The sequence below is a fragment of the Bos taurus genome, chromosome 16 (assembly GCF_002263795.3).
Source record: "Bos taurus isolate L1 Dominette 01449 registration number 42190680 breed Hereford chromosome 16, ARS-UCD2.0, whole genome shotgun sequence".
NCBI classification, from domain to species: domain Eukaryota; kingdom Metazoa; phylum Chordata; class Mammalia; order Artiodactyla; family Bovidae; genus Bos; species Bos taurus.
Window position 1 is genome coordinate 21,391,274 of NC_037343.1, and position 20,805 is coordinate 21,412,078.

The window sequence follows — 20,805 nt, forward strand, 5'->3', positions numbered from 1 at the left end:
ACTTAAGTTAGTGGGAGATTTGGGGTTCCACTCAAGGCTGCTTGATTCTAACACTGTGCTCCTTCATTTCACCAGCCTCCCTTGCATCCTTGGACATCAAGTGTTGGGGAGGTGTGCTTCTTGGGTCACTGGCTGACAAATATGCACTATGAAAAGTTACCAAGAGTTCTGTGAGGCACCAAAAGCTTTGCTTAAATGTTTGCCTTTGCCTAAATCATTAAAAGTAATAATAATAAATTTAGTGTGCTCAGTCACATGGTCGAGTCCAGCTCTTTGCAGCCCTTTGCGGACTGTAGCCCGCCAGGCTCTTCTATTCATGGGATTTTCCAGGCAAGAATACTGGAGTGGGTTGCCATTTCCTCCTCCAGGGGATCTTCCAGACTCAGAGATTGAACCTGTGTCTCTTGCGTCTCCCGCACTGGCAGGGTATTCTCTACCACTGTGCCACCTGGCCATTAAGAAGTGTATGCAACTCTTCTCTAGATATTTTATTGACATGTTGTCTTCAAAGTTCAGGATCATGACTTAGCATTTCTTTTCATTCTGCGGCAGCACAAGGCATAGGTCTTGCACACTCCGTGTTTAATAAGTGCTTACTGGTGACAAATGTTTCATTTGAATTGTTGCTTCATGAGACGTGGCTGCCAAAAGAGCCCTGCTTTTAACTTCCGAGACCTAAAAGCTTGTTTGACAAATAAGGAAAGCGAAGTCAAGACCCAGACAATATTCATTACTTATGGGCACGAGAAAGGGAAAAATCTCCAAACCTCCAGGTTAGTCAGAAGATTTATATTCACTTCAATTTTGCTAGAACCATTCACACACACAAAAAAATGTCATGGGGTTATTAGAGTGCTTGCTATTTTTCTAAGGGTGCAAAGCCTCATAGACCAAAAAGAAGAAGACAAGAAAGGATCCAGATAAGTTACAATCATTTTAGTATTTATTTACAGTTTGTAAGTAACTCTAGTATGCTCTAACCTACCCCAGCCTAATAAGAGTGGCCCCATGAGGATGGCAGGGAGTTACCATTACTCTCTTTTCACAGATGCAGAAATAGAATCATTTAACATTAGAGTTAAAAAAGCTCAACCCAGGGTGAATGCAACCCTCTCCTGTAGCTGGCCACCCTCTGTTCTAGGAAAGTGCCAGAGTTCCAGGCAGGCGAGCACCATGGGGTGCAATTCATGAGGAAGACAGAGGGTTCAAATTTCTCCAGCAGTCCCATCCTGAGAAAGCTAGGGCAGGTTTCAATGAACTTAGGGACTTCCGTGCATTGGGAGAAGCTGAAAGAATGAGAATGTAAAATGCATAATTGAGGGCAGATCAGATGGCAAAACAGCTCAATTTGTCTAAGGAGCCAAGAGAAATGATACAAATTAGACAAGTAATCAATAGCCTCAGATATCCAAGTGAACATTACTGAACCCAAATCTCCAGCATACTTAATTCTGTCTCTGAAAAAGTTTCTTTTTGTGCAGACATAAACGATACTGTTTTGCACTGCTTCCCCCAAAAAATTACATTTTGACAACCTGTAACAACAATGCCTCTCGATGGGTTTTTTCAATGTACCTTTTCATGTAAAGTACAGTCAGTCCTCATTATGTGTAGATTCTGTATTTGTGAATTTGCCTACTTGCTAACATTTATTTGTGACCCTTAAATCAATTCTTGCAGTATTCTGTGATCATTTAAGGACACGCACAAGAGGGATGAAAATCGGTGTCACCTGCATTTGGGCGAAGTGACAGCTCTGCCCCCGTATTCCACATACTATAAACAAGTGTTCTTTTCATGGTCTATTTAGTGCCGCCTTTCCCACATTCTTGTGCTTTTTGCTGTTTAAAATGGATCCCAAGTGTCATGCTGAAGTTCTGTGCAGTGTTTCTAAGTATAAGAAGGCTGGCTGTGATGTACCTCATGTAGAAAATACATGTGTTGCATAAGCTTCATTCAGATATGAGTTATAGTGCTGTTGGTTGTAAATTCAGTAATATTATGAATCAACAATATTAAAGAAGGTGTCTTTAAACAAAACACACACGAAACAAGGTTATGTATTGGTCGGTTGATGAAAAAGTTGTGGTCATAGGCCCTCAGGAACTGAACCCTGTATTTCCCCTAGAAGAAAAGATTCCATATTTGCTAGATGGTGACTAGTGTTCTGGGCTCCCCAAGTGGTGCTAGTGGTAAAGAATCTGCCTGCCAAGGCAGGAGACACAGGAGATGTGGGTTCAGTCCCAGAGTCAGAAAGATGCCCTGGAGTAAGCAATGTCAACCCAATCCACTACTCTTGCCTGGAAAATTCCAAGGACAGAAGTGCCTGGCAGGCTACAGTTCACGGGGTCGCAAAGAGTCAGACATGACTAAGCGTGTGTGCGTGTGCACACACACACAGCATTCCATCTAGAAGATGTAGAACACTAGTTTCTGGTGACTTACAGAACATAACAAAAAATAATGAGAATCAACTGTATATTTTAAGAGTTTGTCCATCGAGAGAGGGTCTAGGAGTGACAGATGACTGTGATTTGTGGCATGGCATATAATAGATGCTCAATTAAATGTTTTTGTCAGCAAATAAATGAAGCCAAAGGGTTTGCTCTGTGTGGCTTGGTGAAGAGGTTCAGTTCAGTTCAGTCGCTCAGTCGTGTCCAACTCCTTGCGACCCTATGAATCGCAGCACACCAGGCCTCCCTGTCCATCACCAACTCCCGGAGTTCACCCAGACTCATGTCCATCGAGTCAGTGATGCCATCCAGCCATCTCATCCTCTGTCGTCCCCTTCTCCTCCTGCCCCCAATCCCTCCCAGCATCAGACTCTTTTCCAATGAGTCAGCTCTTTGCATGAGGTGGCCAAGGTACTAGAGTTTCAGGTTTAGCATCATTCCTTCCAAAGAAATCCCAGGGCTGATCTCCTTCAGAATGGACAGGTTGGATCTCCTTGCAGTCCAAGGGACTCTCAAGAGTCTTCTCCAACACCACAGTTCAAAAGCATCAATTCTTTGGTACTCAGCCTTCTTCACAGTCTAACTCTCACATCCATACATGACCACAGGAAAAACCATAGCCTTGACTAGACGAAGCTTTGTTGGCAAAGTAATGTCTCTGCTTTTGAATATGCTATCTAGGTTGGTCATAACTTTCCTTCCAAGGAGTAAGCATCTTTTAATTTCATGGCTGCAGTCACCATCCACAGTGATTTTGGAGCCAAAAAAAATAAAGTCTGACACTGTTTCCACTGTTTCCCCATCTATTTCCCATGAGGTGAAAAGGTGAAGAGGTTAGCTAGAACCTATACCAACTGGGCTCTAACTTCCTGTTAGAGGAATCAGTAAATAATATTCAGCACCCACTCATTTCTCACTCTTCTGCTATCCTGCAAAGTACACAGGGGGATCAAACTGATAAAAGGAACATTTTCTGCTTGTGCAGAGTCAGTCGGTGCCTTTGGATCTGTGAATGAATGGCAATTTGTAAACCTAAATGAGATGGACAATGTAGATGACACGGGTCAATGCTGAGCAGTGAGATGATGGCTCAGGGGGCGCTGCTGATGCCCAATCACCTACAACAACAGATGGCAATGTCCTCGTTGAGACGACCAATAACTGACTACCCACGCAAGCCTCTCTCATCCCGAGGGAAGTCAGAGACCTCCTGGGCTCCTGAAACTTTGCTGTCACCTGCTTCTTCTACAGTCACATAGGAGCTTGAAACATGTCTTCTGATTATGATGGGGATAAATAAGACAACAGTGGTTTCTACTTGGAAGCTACATCCAGCAAATTGCTGAAGGTCTTTGCTGAGCTTAATCTCTAAAACCACATAGCTGTGCACTATTCATCTGTGGGCATTCACATGACACTTTTTTTGTGACACTGGAGAAGATTTTTAAGCATCTTCTCTTTTTCAAGAGATAGAACTGAGTGTGTGTTTATGTGGTGGGGTCTCAAAAAAGTCAGCTTTCAAAGCAAAGATCAGGGGACTTCCCTGGTGGTCCAGTGGTTAAGAATCCATCTTGCAATGCATGGGACACAGGTTCAGTCCCTCATCAGGGAACTAAAGATCCCAAATGCTGTGGTGCAACTAAGCCTGTAAGACACAAGTAGAGAGAGCCCATGCTCCACAACTAGAGAGTCTGTGCATGGTAACGAAAAGATTTACGTGACTCAACGAAGATCCTGCATGCCCCAACTAAAACACTTGACACAGCCAGATAAATAATTCTATAAAACACACACACAAAAAAAACGAAACTAAGATCAGGCAAGAGGGGCAGAGATGGAAAGAAGTTCCCAGCAGAGGCAGGGAAGGGAAGCTTGCGGCAGGGGATATTTGAGATCCGGCAACCATCCTCGGAGAAGGGCCCCTGTCCCATGAAAAAGGAAGAGCAGTTTTCAGTATAACACTTTGTGATCATATGTTCCCAAGTTTCTCTGTCTTAAACCCCAGAAGGCAGAGTGAAACCGGCCCTGGCTGTGGCGCGGGTGAGATGTGCGTGCTCGTTCCACTGTCCACTAAGGCACCTCTGCTTCAACTGGGAAGCCATGAGGATTCCAGGAGACATGTGCATGTGCTTACGGGATGCTCTGCAAACATGCCCGGTGATCGCCTCTCTGCACTCTGCAACTCCTCTGTGTCTCTGAGAGCCCCAGGGGACGCGGAGACAGGTGTCCTGTCACGGTGAAGAGTGTAGGCTTTTTTCCTCCTTGGAGAAGGTTGCACCAGGGAAAATGCTGCCAAGTGGCCAGCAGCTTAAAGCGGTGCCCAATTTGTGGACATTATTTCACTTGTGTCTACTCCAAGGGAAGTTTCTTTCAGTGCAAATGAGAGCCGGTCTGTCACCTTCGCTCAGGCATCCGCGCTCACCGTCGCGTCCCTCACACATATGGTGCCTGGCAGGGTGCACCTCCACTCCAAGGCGCTTTGTGGAGAGCATCTGCTAACCCTGCCAGCCTGATGCCTTCCAACCTCAGCATCACCTTTTCCCAGGTTTCTTGCTGAATCAACCAATTAGCTCGAATTGTCTCTGACTGCCTTGAACTATGTCTTGTTAAAACATGGGTGGATGGGGACCTGGTGAAGTCCGGAAGTCACTCTGAGAGAACCAAGCCTCCTAATACAGCCCTGGTGCTGGAATCTCCCTTCCACTTAACGCACTTAGAGGTCTTCACGTTTTAAGTTGTCAGTGTGACTTCTAGAAGAATCTCCGTAGGCATTCTGAGAATTGCCTTCACTGAAGCATTGCTCCCTCCAGGATCTTTCTGTACCTAAGAGCTGAATGGCATAATTTATTTTGGAAAAAAAATAACTGACTCTGAGCTCAAGTGATCAATGATATATCATAGATTATCTTTCCTTTAACAGCTGAACCTCAGCTCATCGTATCCCTGTGACAGTCCCCATGACTGTGCCCCGAAGAGGCAGATAATCACACACAAGTTTCAGCAGCTCTGTGTCTGATTACCAACAGGACTGAACTCAGAGACAGTAAAGTTTCTTGCATGTTCCCGAGGAATGTGTCAGTGGGGTACCTTGTGCTTTTGCAAGCTAGGTGGATGTGGGGAGCAGAGGTGTCCTGTCCTTGGAAAATCTAAGTGGCCTGGCATTTTGCCTTCTTGGGATTTGTCATTTTGCCCTGATTCCAAATACTTATTTTACTTCCTAAGATTCTACAGAGGAAAGTGCAAAAGCTAAATAGAAACTTAATACTAAGGGAAGCCAATATGAAACATGCTTTATATTTAATACTAAGGGAAGCCAATAAAAAACATGCTTTATATAACACAGGAAAGACTTTCCTAAGCTCCAAAAATGGCCTTTGGGTGTTATTTATGCTTTTTTTAAAGTCTTTATTGAATTTGGTACAATATTGATTCTGTTGTTTATATATATATATTTTTTAACCATGAAGCATGTGGCATCTTAGCTCCCCAAGCAGGATTGAACCCACACCCCCTGTATTGGAAGCCTGGAGACTTAACCACTGGGCCACCAAGGAAGTCCCTTATTTATTCTTTATAAGTGAAATAGTTCCCCTTACAGATTGCTGTTTACTACCACTGAGGTTTAGTCTTCCCCTTGAGCACTATTCTGGTTTGTTCCACATAGAATGCATACATAGGAGGCACCAAACTAGGGTCTCAGTTCACACAAACTCTGGAAATTTCTACCAATGAAAACTTCCACCCACACAACACAAACAAACCCTACATTTTTCAAGGCGATATCGGTCTTCATTATTTGCAAATCGCTTTGATATCACAGCCGACATCCTTAAGGGGTGAAAGCAAAAATAGACAGAAATCAAGATTTTCTCCATATTTAAACCATCTCTTTTGACCAAATGTATTTTTTTAGGTTTGTAGGCGCAGTGTAATTAGTGCATATGGTCCAGCTGTGAAGAAATAGCTGAGGACTCCTAACTTATTATTAATTAGGTTCATTAAAATGCAAGTAAGAGAACGTTGCCTAGGTAAACAATACCTTATGTCAAAGAGTCATTACTTGACAAGAGCTAGTCTCCCTAACTAAAGTCATTACTGATATTTTGCAGAGGGTTGGTTTTTTTTAAGGCACCATGGGTACCAGTTAACTACTCTTGACTGACATCAAGGACAGACATGCAGAGCTGGAAGGAGCTGGTGATACAGCACAGCAATGCTTCTCACATCATTTCAGAATACGTCTGGGGGAGGTTAAAGGTTGACAGCCCAATGACAGGCCTTCTTCAACTGCCGTGGTGTCACAGCAGGAGCACGTCAGGAAAATTTCCTCGGCCCCTCTGAATTTCTTACATGTTCTCATCTCTTTCCCTGTCTCCCAAGTAGGGAGGGATTGGCAGCTTTGTGACAAACACCTGGGAAAGAGAAATGTGCATTATCCCCGTTAGGAACCAGGGGGGTTAGGGGGGGAAAGACACCTGAGCTCGAGTGGGAAGGTTCTCCTGATATTTTGCCAGATCAGAGGGAAGAGCAGGCTGGATTAAGCCCTGGGGGACGTGGCCCACTGGCCCCTTGTCCTTTATTTTCGGGCACTTTTCCAAAGGAGTGTAGAGGTTCTCTGTGGCCTCTGCCCCCTGGAAATGCAACTCCACAGCCTCGTCACTCAGGAATTAGCTCAGCTAACTTGATGGAGACCTCCCCAGTCTGATGGGTGTGAGACCTCAGGCCACACAACATTTGAAAAATTGAATGTTGGCCTTGGAGAGAGTCCGGCTTCAGAGGCAGACACGGTAGTCAGGATCTTTGAAGGTCTTAGGTATTGTTATTCCCCAGGTCTCACCTTTTCTCTAGGGTTCGTTGTTTGAAGGAAATGGCAACCCACTCCAGTATTCTTGTCTGGAGAGTTCCATGGACAGAGGAGCCTGGTGGGCATGCGTCCATGGGGTCGCAAAGAGTCAGACACAACTGAGTAACTAACTCTTTCACTTTCTTTGTTTGAAAGCAACAGAAGCAGTGGGTACACACGTCAGCAGATTCCTAGAGTTCTGGAAAGGTTTCCCTGTCTTTAAAAGTCCACGCACGCGTCGGTATAAATCACTACAGGGATGCAGACTCTGGTCTAAATGAATCAAAAGAGGCTATTGACAGATGCTGAAATGAGTGTCTACCTTTAACACTGGGTCAATTGATAAGTGTCTGACCTAGACTTGTGACTGACATGAAGAGCTGTCAAGAAGAAATCATCTTTGCCAGTGATGACAGTGAGGCAGGAGGAGAGCAGAGAGAGGAAAGGGAAACCCAGAGAAGGACCTGACTCCCTGCTCGACATATTTGCATCCTCCCTGGTACAACCCAGGCAACTGCCTGTCTGATGATTACATTCAGCACCTGCTCTGGATGAAGGATTGGAGGAGTCCGGTTAAACCCTCAGCATCCCATGCAGGAAATTTGGAAGAAATTAGAGTTTGTCTCAGTCAAACAGAACATCATCACTCATTATTTTACATCTCTTTTTCAGAATAACTCTAAGAAAATATTAAATTTAAAGCAAAATTTTCCTGTGTGATCATGTAGGAAAGTTTCAGCCTTGAACCGGAATATGCAGTGGGATGTAAGACTAGTTCAGAAGCTCCCATATCTGTGCTTCTCCTATTTTAGCATTTGGGCATATGACTTCTTCAGAAGGATGTTGTTCAATGTATCCTATTTTTGAAATATCACTGATTCTGTATTTTAATTTAACTGATTTTTGCAGAGTTTTAGGTGCCTTAACATACCCACGAGCTGTAATTTTATTACTCAGCTTTTCACTTTTGAGTTTGATGCCCTGTCCTGACATCCGGACAGCAGGATTTAATTGTCAAATCATGATGCTACAGGAACTCAGACTGTCCTTTGCTGTCTGGCTGCTATTGCCACAGAGATGCCTCTTCCCCAACCGGACCCTGTGCTCACTGTCTTTCTCATTGACTTCTGGTCCTCATTGCAACCCTGTGAGGTCAGGCTTGTCACAACTGTTGCATAGACAAGGCAACTATGCCTCAGAAGGTGACGTAATTGAGCCAATGACACTCATGTACTTGCTTTTTGATATAACTTTGTTTTAGGTTGAGTCGGTGGTGGAAGGAAGGACTTGAGTATAGACTCTGCCATATGGCAAGAGCAGATCATTCAAATATATAACTTGGGAGAATGGCATGGTCAAGTTTTTATTTCAAAGAGAGTCTTCCAGTGGCAGTCAGAAGATAATCCTGGAGGGATAAAGACTAGTTAGAAGCTTGATGGTAGTCAGGCCTGGGATTGGAAAGGAGCATCCCAGAGACTATTTGTTGTTCAGTTGCTCAGTTGTGTCCAGCTCTTTGCGACCCCATGGACTACAACACACCAGGCCTCCCTGCCCTTCACCATCTCCCAGAGCTTGCTCAAATTCATGTCCATTGAGTTGGTGATGCCATCCAACCGTCTCATCCTCTGTAATCCCCTTCTCCTCACACTTTCAATCTTGCCCAGCATTAGGGTCTTTTCCAATTTGTCAGCTCCTCGCATCAGGTAGCCAAAGTTTTGGAGCTTCAGCTTCAGCATCAGTCCTTCTAGTAAATATTCAGGACTGATTTCCCTTAGGATGGACTGGTTTGATCTCCTTGCAGTCCAAGGGACTCTCAAGAGTCTTCTCCAGCACCAAAATTCAAAAGCATCAATTCTTCAGTGTTCAGCCTTCTTTATGGTCCAACTCTCACATCCATACATGACTACTGGAAAAACCATAGCTTTTACTATATGGACCTTTGTTGGCAAAATAATGTTTCTGCTTTTTGATAAGCTGTCAGTTTTGTCATAGCTTGTCATTATCAACAAGGAATAGTCTATTTGCTCCACCATATTTTATCTCTTGAGCGTACGCTGATAGTTGATCTGTGCCAGGCCCTTCGTCTGCTCCCCTTTTGAAAAGACCAAATGACTAGAGTATAGGCAGCTATTAAGGCACTTAGATTCTGAGGATCCACGGAGAAAGAGTCTGCTGAAAACAACTCAGAAAAGACAGAAGCAGACTCAGTGAAGGATTCATTGTGTGCAGCAAAAGCCCATGTTTCCCTCACGCCAGAGTGTAATCCTAGACAACGTTTTATGTCATTCCTGGTAGCACTTCACATATATAATTTTATCTATTACAATTTTAACAGTCTTCTAAGATAAGTATACTTTTCTTCTCTTTTTCTGGAAAGGGAAACTGAGACGAAAGTTAATAGCTTGCCTAAAGTCAGACAGTTAATGGCAGAAGTTGAAAGCGCTCGGTGGTGATACACCTGAAGTACCCAGCAAACTGGGCAATCTTGATGTGGTGGAGGCCAGCGTGGCCTCCAGGGCATTCTAAACACATCTTGTCCTTTCAGTTTTCCAAAATATAAAGCATTTTCAAACGCTTACTCTACATGAAATGGTACTGGCAAATTCATGAAGGCATCAAGACTAGCTGTTAAATCTACTTGCTGACTTGACATCTTCACTTGGATGACTAACGGTCTAACCTCGCTATGAGTGGAGGAAACCCTACCCCACGTTCACGGAAAACCTGCTCCTCCCCCAACCTTCCCCTCTGGGTAAGTGGAGAAGTCCTGCTTCCAGCTGCTTAGCTTGCTGGGAAACATCTCTGGTCCCTCTCTCTCTCACAGTGCGCACCCATCCTGTCTGAAACCTTGCTGGCTGTCCACAGTGGACTAGACAGTGCTTCCCACCCCACCCTCTGAAATTCACGTCCATCAGGGCCTCAGAATGTAACCTCATTTGGAAATAGAGTCTCTATAAGTATAATTCATTGAGGATAAGACCACATGGCCTTAGGGTGGACCCTGAATCCAGTGTCTGGTAACCTTATGAAAAGGGGAAGGACTCACAGAGACCCAGAAGAAAAGCATGCGAAGATCAAGGCAGACTGGAGCCCCATTGCCAGAGTCCTTACAATAGCCCATGAAGCCCTACAAACTCTGGGCCCTGGGCCGCTGTGGTTTCCTCTCCTCCTATGTGTCCCTTTCTCACTCTGCTCGGGCCACACTGCCTTCCAAATTCCTCCTCTTATGTGTCAGGCTCATTCCTGCTTCCAGCTGCTTCCAGCTTCTTCTACCCTTTTCCAGTCTCTTGAGATGACTTCATCCTTTGCCTGCATGATTCTCCCTTCTGATATCCTCATGGATCCCTCCTTTATTTATTTTCAGCCTTTTTCTCAGAGGTCACCTTCTCAACTACTATAATTAAAATCTTGTCCCCTATACACATACTTCGTTTCTCTCTTACTCTGCTTTATTCCCCAACCCCATAGCAATCATCATCTTCTAAGCCAACCTAAAATAGTACTGTGTTGTGGGTCCCAAACCCCTGCGAACTAGAATGGAAATCTTTATTGTGTCCATTGATATACCCCATGTACATAGTAGGGTGCCCAGAACACAGAAAGGACTCAAGAATATTTGTTGAGTGAATAAATGAATGAATGAGTGAGGGAATGAGAAGTAGTAAAGAAGGATGTTAGAGAGATGTCAGGGCCTGGATTATGTGAAGGCTTTTAAATTCTGGAATGGATTTAAATTTCATTCCAAGTGAGAAGAATAAATGCATCTCACTGGGGTGAAGAATTTCACTTTTTCTCCACCTGTCTGAGGAGTTCATGTGGTCCAATTTTCCCTGCCTTTAAAGAAGGCCGTTTGAAGAACTCTTGAGAATTTACTGATGGAATCTTAAATGATCTTCATACATGAACTTGCTTTATATCTCTATTTATCACCTATCTATTAATATCATCTGTCTAACCATCTATTTGTTATCTATCCAACCATCTATCTATCTTCCTACCTATCTATACATCTTTCTACCTTTCTCCAAGAGTTACTGTATTTTTCCTCAGGGATAATATCTAGTTAATTACCTTGAAAATATGAAAAAGAGATGACAAAGTTAGGAACCCTTCAGAAGGCTGATAACCAAGCCCTCATCCCCAGTGAGGAGACTCTTGCCTTATCTGTAATCAGAAGGGTTCAAATGGATGGTGGTTTAGAGAAAAAAACTAGCTTCTGCACCTCACCAATATTTGACAGCCCTGTCTGGCTGCCGGGCGGGTGCACCTCAGCAAATGACAATGACACTTACAATGACAATTGTAAGACAATGCTGTCTGTGGCCAAAGAAATGTTCAGTAACTGAGAACTGCTTCAGCCTTAGCTGACATCTTTTGCTGTTTGTTCATAAAATGTCTGTGCCTTTCTCCCAGAGGGGGGAAAATTACCTTTTAAAGGCCTCATCAAACTTTTCTCGGAGCGAAAATGGTCCATTTTCCTCGGAGCTAAAAGGTATGTCTCCAGTGAAATTTGTTATTGTTTTTCCCTTTCTGTTTGCGGGCTGCGAATTTGTTATCAGAATGCTTCCCTGACCTTCTCCTTCCCTCTCCATCACGCACTGACACATCTCGCCGAAATTTGCGTCTTGCATCACCTCAGGAAACTCATGGCTAATTTCATTATTTGGGAGAGAAAAATGCAAATGAAGCCAGACAGCTGGTGCTTTCCTCGCGGCTCAGAGTGATGGAGGGGCCGGGGCCCACCTCATCAGAGGCCCTCACACCCTCCTGCCCAGACAGGCCCCGGCGGGGGGACAGCAGAGAGGCTGCCGGAGCAGCAGGAACAGATGGCCAGGAGGGGAACAAGGTGGAGAAGCCCAGTGTGCTGGAGACACCAGGAAAAGGTGGCGTGTCAGTCGCCCGGGCGGTCAGATGGAGCACACAGGACGGTCCTTACACACCGCCACCTACTTAAGGGCAAACCGAGCCCAGGATGCAGGCTACTGGCATCGTCTGCCCATGGCAACCAGTATTCCTCTGCCCTGGCCTCCAGGCTTGTTTCCTTTTCTGGGTCTGTTCTCAACATCTCCCTTTTCCCAAAACTGTGATTAGAGATAGAGATAAAAGAAGAAGGAAGGGGAGGTAAACTCATTCATTTACCCTGAATGAATCTCAGTCTGCAAATCCAAGCAGGCAAGACACCCCAATTTTCTCTTTCTGTAACTGAATTTGGTTTTTGTTTTCTGGTCATGCCCTGATGGAGTGATGGAGACATTCTTTCACTCAAGATTCTCCCTTTCTCTGGAGTTGACTGAAGTATAGGAGATTTAGACCTCCCATGGAGGGGCATTAGTCCTTACGTCAAGTGTCAACTCTGCTCTCTGCTGAGATGTCATTCTCTCCTTCAGCTTCCGGTCATGGGTCCATACTGATCGCTGCTGACGAGGCCTCCATGGGCTGCACCATTCTTCTCCTTACTCGCAGGTCACACGCAGCCATCAGTCCAGTGTGCCAGGGCCGTGCCGGGTTGAAGAAACTCCATGGGCTGTCTCTGGCTTTTGACACTTGGGTTCATAGGGATCATTCTGTCCCTGCCCTTTTTTCCCCTCAAGGGTACAAGTCAGGGGCACGTTCCATCAATACCTCCACACCTTTACCTTGCCTGCTAGGTCTCCTTAGCACATCTTCATCTACCCTGGGCAAGAAACCACTTTGTACTCCTTCTGTAGTCTCTCAAGATTTCACCCAAGACCTGTATTCAAGAAAAAAAATAAAGAAAACAAATATCCAAAAGAGAGTGGTTGGTATTTCAAAGGTATGGACTTCTATAGAAAAGAGGAAAAGATGGGCATGAAGAATGGGGGCCACCAACCAAGTCTGAGTCAGGTCTCCCTGACCTATTTAGTCAGCTGATGGGGTGTGTTAGGTGGGGTGAGGCCACCTTGCTTACCCTATTGTGTCTGGTACTGTCTGTATACTTTCTCAGAGGGCCGCCTTCTGGGAGATTTCAATGACATGCTAGTCTGGGGAGCAGCATGGGATTCCTGGGCTCCAATTTATACCAGGATTGGGACGTAACATCCTGAAAATACTAAATGCAGCCCAAACTGCAGGGACAACATAGTTAGAAGCAGGGAGAGAAGAAGGGAGGAGGGGCTTGATGCAGAGATTTAATTATGGCCTTCAAATCATCATGCTGATTATAGAAAGCCTGGAAAAGGCTTTCGAGAGACCCACAGTCATTCCTTTCCACTGAACTGAGCCGTTTACATCTTGTAACACCTTTGCTCTGATTATCTTACTTTGTTCGCATAATATCTCAGTGAAATAGGGTTGCTTCAAAGGCCAGGGACAAAGCAGAAGTGTTATAAAATGTAAAAAGCCCAGGGCCATTCCTTAGTGGCTCAGCTGGGCTTCTTGGGTCTCCTTTTTCCTGGACTGGGTTCTCTTTTTGTCTCCTCCCTTCCCACTCCAAATCATGGGCCCCAGCAAATTTTCTTATCTTCCTATTACATTAGTTTGTACAAACCTTATTGTGTTGGCATGATTTTGTTTTATTTTTATTTTATATTGGAGTATCGTTGATTAACAATATTGTGTTATTTAGTTTCAGGTGTACAGAAAAGTGATTTGGTTAAATATGTACACGTATCTATTCTTTTTAAAATTGCTTCCCCATTTAGGTTATTACAGAACACTGAGCAGAATTCTCTACTGCTATACAGTAGGTCCTTGTTGGTTATCTGTTTTAAATACAGCAGTGTGTACATGTCCATCCCAAACTTCCAATCTATCTCTCCCCCTACTCTTCCTCTTGTGACTATAAGTTATGAGACTTCATTCTCTAAGTTGGTGAGTCTGTTTCTATTTTGTCAATAAGTTTATTTGTATCATTTTTTTAAAGATTCTGCATATAAACAATATTATATGGTATTAGTCTTTGTCTGACTTACTTAGTATGATAATCTTCAGGTCCATGCCCATTGCTATAAACGGCATAATTTCATTCCTTTTTATGGCTGAGTAATATTTCATTGTATATGTGTATCACATCTTCTTTATCCATTCATCTGTTGCTGGACATTTAGGTTGCTTCCATATTCTGACTATTGTAAATAGTGCTATATTAGTGAGGTGCACGTATCCTTTTGAACCATGTTTTTCTCTGGATACATGCCCAGGAGTATGCAGGTCAAGAAGCAACAGTTAAAACCAGACATGGAACAACAGACTGGTTCCAAACTGGGAAAGGAGTACATTAAGGCTCTGTATTGTCACCCTGCTTATTTAACTTATATGCATAGTACATCATGCAAAATGCCAGGCTGTATGAAGCACAAGCTGAAGTCAAGATCACTGGGAGAAATATCAATAACCTCAGATACACAGATGACACCACCCTTATGGCAAAAAGCAAAGAGGAACTAAAGAGCCTCTTGATGAAAGTGAAAGAAGAGAGTGAAAACAGCTGGCTTAAAACTCAACATTCAAAAAACGAAGATCATGGCATCAGGTCCCATCACTTCATGGCAAATAGATGGGGAGACAATGGAAACAGTGAGAGATTTTATTTTGGGGGGCTCCAGTATCACTGCAGATGGTGAATACTGCAGCCATGAAATTAAAAGACACTTGCTCTTTGGGAAAAAAGCTATGACCAACCTTGACAGCTTACTAAAAAGCAGAGGCATTACTTGGCCGTCAAAGTCCATCTAGTCAAAGCTATGGTTTTTCCATAGTATGTATGGATGTGAGAGTTGGACTATACAGTAGGCTGAGTGCCGAAGAATTGATGCTTTTGATCTGTGGTATTGGCGAAGACTGTTGAGAGTCCCTTGGACTGCAAGGAGATCCAACCAGTCAATCCTAAAGGAAATCAGTCCTGAATATTCATTGGAAGGACTGATGCTGAAGCTGAAGCTCCAATACTTTGACCACCTGATAGGAAGAACTGACTCATTGGAAAAGACCCTGATGCTGGGAAAGATTAAAGGCAGGAGGAGAGGGGGATGACAGAGGATGAGATAGTTGGATGGCATCACTGACTCAATGGACTTAAGTTTGAGCAAGCTTCGGGAGTTGGTGATGGACAGGGAAGCCTGGCATGCTGCAGTCCATGGGGTCACCAAGAGTCAGACACAACTGAGCGACTGAACTGATGCCCAGGAATGGGATTTCTGGATCATATGGGAACTCTATTTTTGGTTTTTAAAGGAACCCCCATACTGTTCTCCAAGTGGTTGGACCAATTCACAGTCCTACCGAGAGAGTAAGAGGTTTCCCTTTTCTTCACACCTTCTCCAGCTTTTATCTAGTGAGAAAATCCTTTCTGGTCCCTGACTCCTGATCCATGGATGTGAATGTACTACACTCATGCTGAGTCCTAAGGTGGCCTCAGTTCTTTCCATCTAGTAAACATCTTTGGAATGGCTCTGGTCTTTGAGAAACTGACCAGGCTGCTAGACACCAGCTCCATTTTGCCTTTTACAAGAACTATGTAGAAATTATCCCATTTCTTTAATCCTTTTGGAACACATGTAAAGTATAAATACTGGCGGATGTCTTTATATGCACACTGCAGTTTCTGCAAAATGGTCTCCCATCCCAAAATGAAAGGCTTTTGGTCTCTATTAATCCTCAGAATATTCAAATAGAAGGAGAAACTGAGGTGTAACAGATGTCTGGGCTCAGGGGGAAAAAAACAGAACTTGTAAATTCAATGATCTTGGTTTGGACAACTTTTTCCTTTTAAATATTTTCCCATTTTGCACAGCTCTTTGCCCTATAGGCTAGAAGGAGCAATGCATGAGTTACTGAATTACCGTCATCCTCTTTTTACAGGTGAGGACAGTGGGCTCTAAAAGGTTATGTCACTTAGACCCTCAACCACTGTCCGGCACTGCATCTCAGGGCTGAGTCTGAGCTCCGCTCAATGTCTTTGAGCCTCCTTTTCAGGGAAGAGCAGCTGAGTGAAGTTTTGTAAATGCTGTAATAAAATTTGTTAACCACTTCCATATGATTTTTAAAGTAAATGTCAGCCTGCATTGAAACAGGGAGCTAACAATGTGTTAGCAGTTCACATCCTCATTTAGTTCACTTTCCCAATACTGATGTCGTTGTGATGCCTGTCAGGATGGTGAACGACTCACCAGCTTCTCCCCACTACTGCCTCCCTGGGTGGTTTGTGAAGTTTAGTTATTGCTGTGCTTTCTCTCACCCTGATGTCCCTGGAAGGAGGGACAGCTGGTTTAAGGAGCAGCCAGACCTACATGTTCAGGCCACTGTAGTTGACCCTCTCTGGCCACGCAAGGGTGGTCCTCTCTGGCCTGGATTCTCTGGCCACTCAAAGGTCCTCCCTCCAACCCTGACCTTGTCTGCTGCTGTAACCATATCCAGAGCTAGCAGCACAGGCACATATTGATACTGTTATGGTTTGAACTACATCCCCAGCCCCCCACATTCATATGTTCAAATCTTAACATCCAGTACCTCTCCTATCAACCTTATTTGGAAATAGGACCATTACAGATGCCATTGGTTGAGATGAGTTTATCCTAGAGTAGGGTGGCCCCTTCATCCAATAAGACTGTTGTTGTTGTTGTTTAGTGGCTAAGTTGTGTCCAACTCTTTCACGACCCCATGGACTATAACTCCCCAGACTCCTCTATCCATGGGATATTCCAGGCAATAATACTGGAGTGAGTTGCCATTTCCTCCTCCAGAGGATCTTCCTTACCCAGGGATCAAACCCACATCTCCTGCAGTTCCTGCATTGGCAGGATTCTTTACTACTGAGCCACCTGCTCTTTTTAAATGGTTGCATGGTATTCTACTATATGACTATACCATAATGTAGTTAACTTTTATTTTATTAAGTTCCCTGAATGGGATGGACCTTCTAGGAAAGGACAATAGTGTCCCTAATTAGTAGTAAGTCAGTTCCAGACCCACAAACATAGAAAATAAACTTAGGGTCACTAAGGGGGAAGACTGGACCGAGGGAAGGGATAAATTAGGAGTCTGAGATTAACATATACACATTACTATATATAAAATAGATAATTATCAAAGAACTACTGTATAGCACAGGGAATTCTACTCAATATTCCTTAGTGACCTATATGGGAAAAGAGAAAAGAAATAAATATATATATATATATATATATATATATATATATATAACTAATAATTTTGCTGAATACCTGGAACTAACACAGAGTCAGACAAGACTGAGTGACTGAACTGAACTGAACACAATGTAGTGAATTAACCATACTCCAATATAAAATAAAAATTTTTTTGAAAAGAACAAAAACACAACTAAGTGGGTTTCCATCTTCTCACGTCTGCAGCCAGGACTGGTGTGTGTGCATGTGTGGGTTTGTAAGTCTATAAGGGAAAATGCAGGGTCCAGGGTCCTCAGGAAATGCCCACAGGCAGAAAAGAGGGCAGAATTCACAGCCACTCAGCAACTTTAGCCCTGGTGAGCATCTGAAGTACTGACTTCCTCTTAGTCCTCCTCAGAAAGGGGTGGGAATCCAAGTCAGACCCCGAATGTCGAATTTCACATGAGCCAGACATGACATTTTTATAACTCAAGATACAGAGGTCACACAAGTAACTGAAATGAATCTATGAGCAGAAATTTACATTGTTTGCAAGAAACCGATGGACAGTCGCAGTATTCTGAGAGAAGGTGGGAATCGCCAAATTTGAAGTTTGAGACAATGAAGATGTTCCATGAAAAAAACAAAATTTTTCTTTAAAAAAATAAAATATGTAGATGATGCAGATTTCTGTTTTTCAAAGGGCGGAGTCAGCTCTGGTCTGCCGCATTCCCTACCCCACCGCAGCTCAATGCGCATTGCCAGCCATACAGACGCCGCCGGGATACCAGCGAGAGGACCAATTAGTGCAAGCTGTGATGTGGGGTTAGGTCCTCCGAGGACCAAGCCCCTCCCCGTTCTCTTGGCAGAGGCCCCTGGAAGGGCCGTCAGATGTCAACAGCTTTCCATCATTCCTGTGGGTCCGGGGAGTGGGGAGTGGTCGGGGGGGCTTGCCGGCATCTGGACCACTCTCTGGCCTCTTCCATAATCGCTCACCAGAGCCCCCGAGCGCCCTCGTGCTGCACAGTCCTCCAGAAGCCCTCTTGGATGTAGAACCAAGTGGTACTCTGGCCTCTTTTAATTCAAGGCAGGGCTCCAGAAGTGGAGGGACGCACTTACGTAAAATAAACATGTCTTTCTGGCCATTTGCAGAATGAGGAAATGCCCTTGACATACTACTGAGCTTCTTGTCTTGAGAGCCTCTGAATGAAAGAAGACATTTATATTTGTCCATGCACCAATTCATTACGTAGTTGAAAAAAAGAATTACTTTCTATGTGGGTAGATGATCAGGTCTGTCCTGCAAAATTACATATAAATTGCAAGATACAATAGGAGATGTCAAATATTTCACATACATAATTTTTTTTGGCTACACCAGGTGGCAAGTGGGCCAGACCTGGGATGGAACCCAAGTCCCTTTGAAGTATGGAGTCTTAACTGCTGGACCACCAGGGAAGTCCCCATAAAAATTGTTCTGAGAACTTGTTTTGTACAAAAGACTCTCTCTATAGAATTTGCTGATAGGTGAGATAACCAGAAGACTAGTGGTGTATGGGTGTTTTTTTTTTCCTTTCATCAGCTCTTCAGTTTGTTCATTTCCTTTGAACTGAGAAATGGATATATAATCCAAAGAAGCCATGAATTCAAAACCCTTATGTCAAGTGCAAGAATATATTAATGATCTGGCAAGCAGCAAATAAAGTGATGGACGGGGAAGCCTGGCCTGCTGCAGTCCATGGGATCACAAAGAGTCGGACACAACTTAGTGACTGAACAGCAACCACAAGCAACAAACTTCTTTCCTAGTTCTCACTTGACTAAACCAACAACACTTATGAGCACACTTCTGCTCTACTGGGAGGTGAAGCGGTTTAGAAACTCAAGGAAGCAAAATCAGGCTGGTGGCTCTGAGTGGATGGTCTAGCTTTGTTACATAGGGAAATAGATACTTCAAAGCAGTGGATAGGGTGCAAATAGACACTCCAAATGCAGTGTGTGTTGCAACGTGATTTGTAATATTTATGGTTTATTTTACTCCCTGGCAAGATAGATAGATATGGATACAGAAATAGATAAGGATATAGATATAGATATATCTTATAATTTTATCTGGGGAACAAGAAAAGGCACAGTTTCTGACTCCAAGGGACGCAACACTATATAGCTCCCTAACTCATAAAATGACACTAACTACACAAGAAAAGACAAGTTTGGAAAGCATGTATAATTGGTACCATAGGAATTGGGTGATAAATCAAACACACTCCCAAGTCTAGAGGATTACCAACTTTCTAACTTTATAACCTCACATTAAGTGACTTCATCCATTCCATGACTTACCTCCCCTCCATTTCGGGAATCCACTTTGCCTGAAATACTCAGAACTCTTCCATTTTAGATGTAGTAACTCAAATTCATCACTGTCTTAACACAAGTTTCAGTCCCTCTGGTTATCTTTCTCTTGCACAACTTAGTCTACGCTCATCTTAAGGAGAGTTTTGTGTCTTCTTAACTTCTTAATCTCCTTTCCCTCTGTCTTCAACTCCTTCTCTAACCAACCCTTTCTCTCTATAACCAGTTCTTGTTTACCTTTATTTAATACTATGTCATCTAGAGTCTTGCCCCTGTGTCTAATGCAGGCATAGAAACATTAAAACTTCAACCTATAAATAAAATATTTAACTGATGTGCTTGCCTGTGACCTTCCCCAATGTGAACAGCAGGACAAGATGGTCAACCACTGCATGAGAAACCTCTCATGAATGAAGACACCAGATTCTTATCTTGTTTGTTCAAAAGCCTCAATCTAAGTATCAGACATGACTGATACTTAACAGAAAAAACAACAAGTATCAGATAGGAAAAGCTGGGAAAGATATATGATGATTTAGAATTTGTTTTATTTTGTTCTTTTGCCTACGCAAGGTGGGGGTGAAATTCCATCTGGAGAGGGGAAAGAAGAAGAATGGGAAGGAGAGAAATGAGACATGTGTGTGTCCTGGGAGAAGCAAGGTAGTAGCCTCTTTGGTAATAATTCCCTATTTGGGGATCTAAAGGCATAGGGTAGATACTCAATTTCCATCTAGAGCCCTAGAGGAAGTGAGTCTTGTATAGGAAACTTGCTACCAGAGTGGCCTCAGAGCACTAGAATAGTGTTAGCGGAAGTGTTACTAGGGAGTAGTGAGAGGGTGGGGTCTCCTGCAGCCACCAACTAGCAGGAAAGCATCAAAAATTCCCTAAGCCCCTCTTAGCCCCAGAAGAATCTGAGCTAGGCTGGTAGTTCTGTAAGGGCACGGGCAAACAACATGAGCAGAGGCTGAAAAAGGAGAATCAGCCAGGGCCAGCCAGGAAAGATCAAATGTTATCTCTCAACAGATGCCATGTGGAGATATCACACCTGAAAAACAGTTGGGGGTGGGAG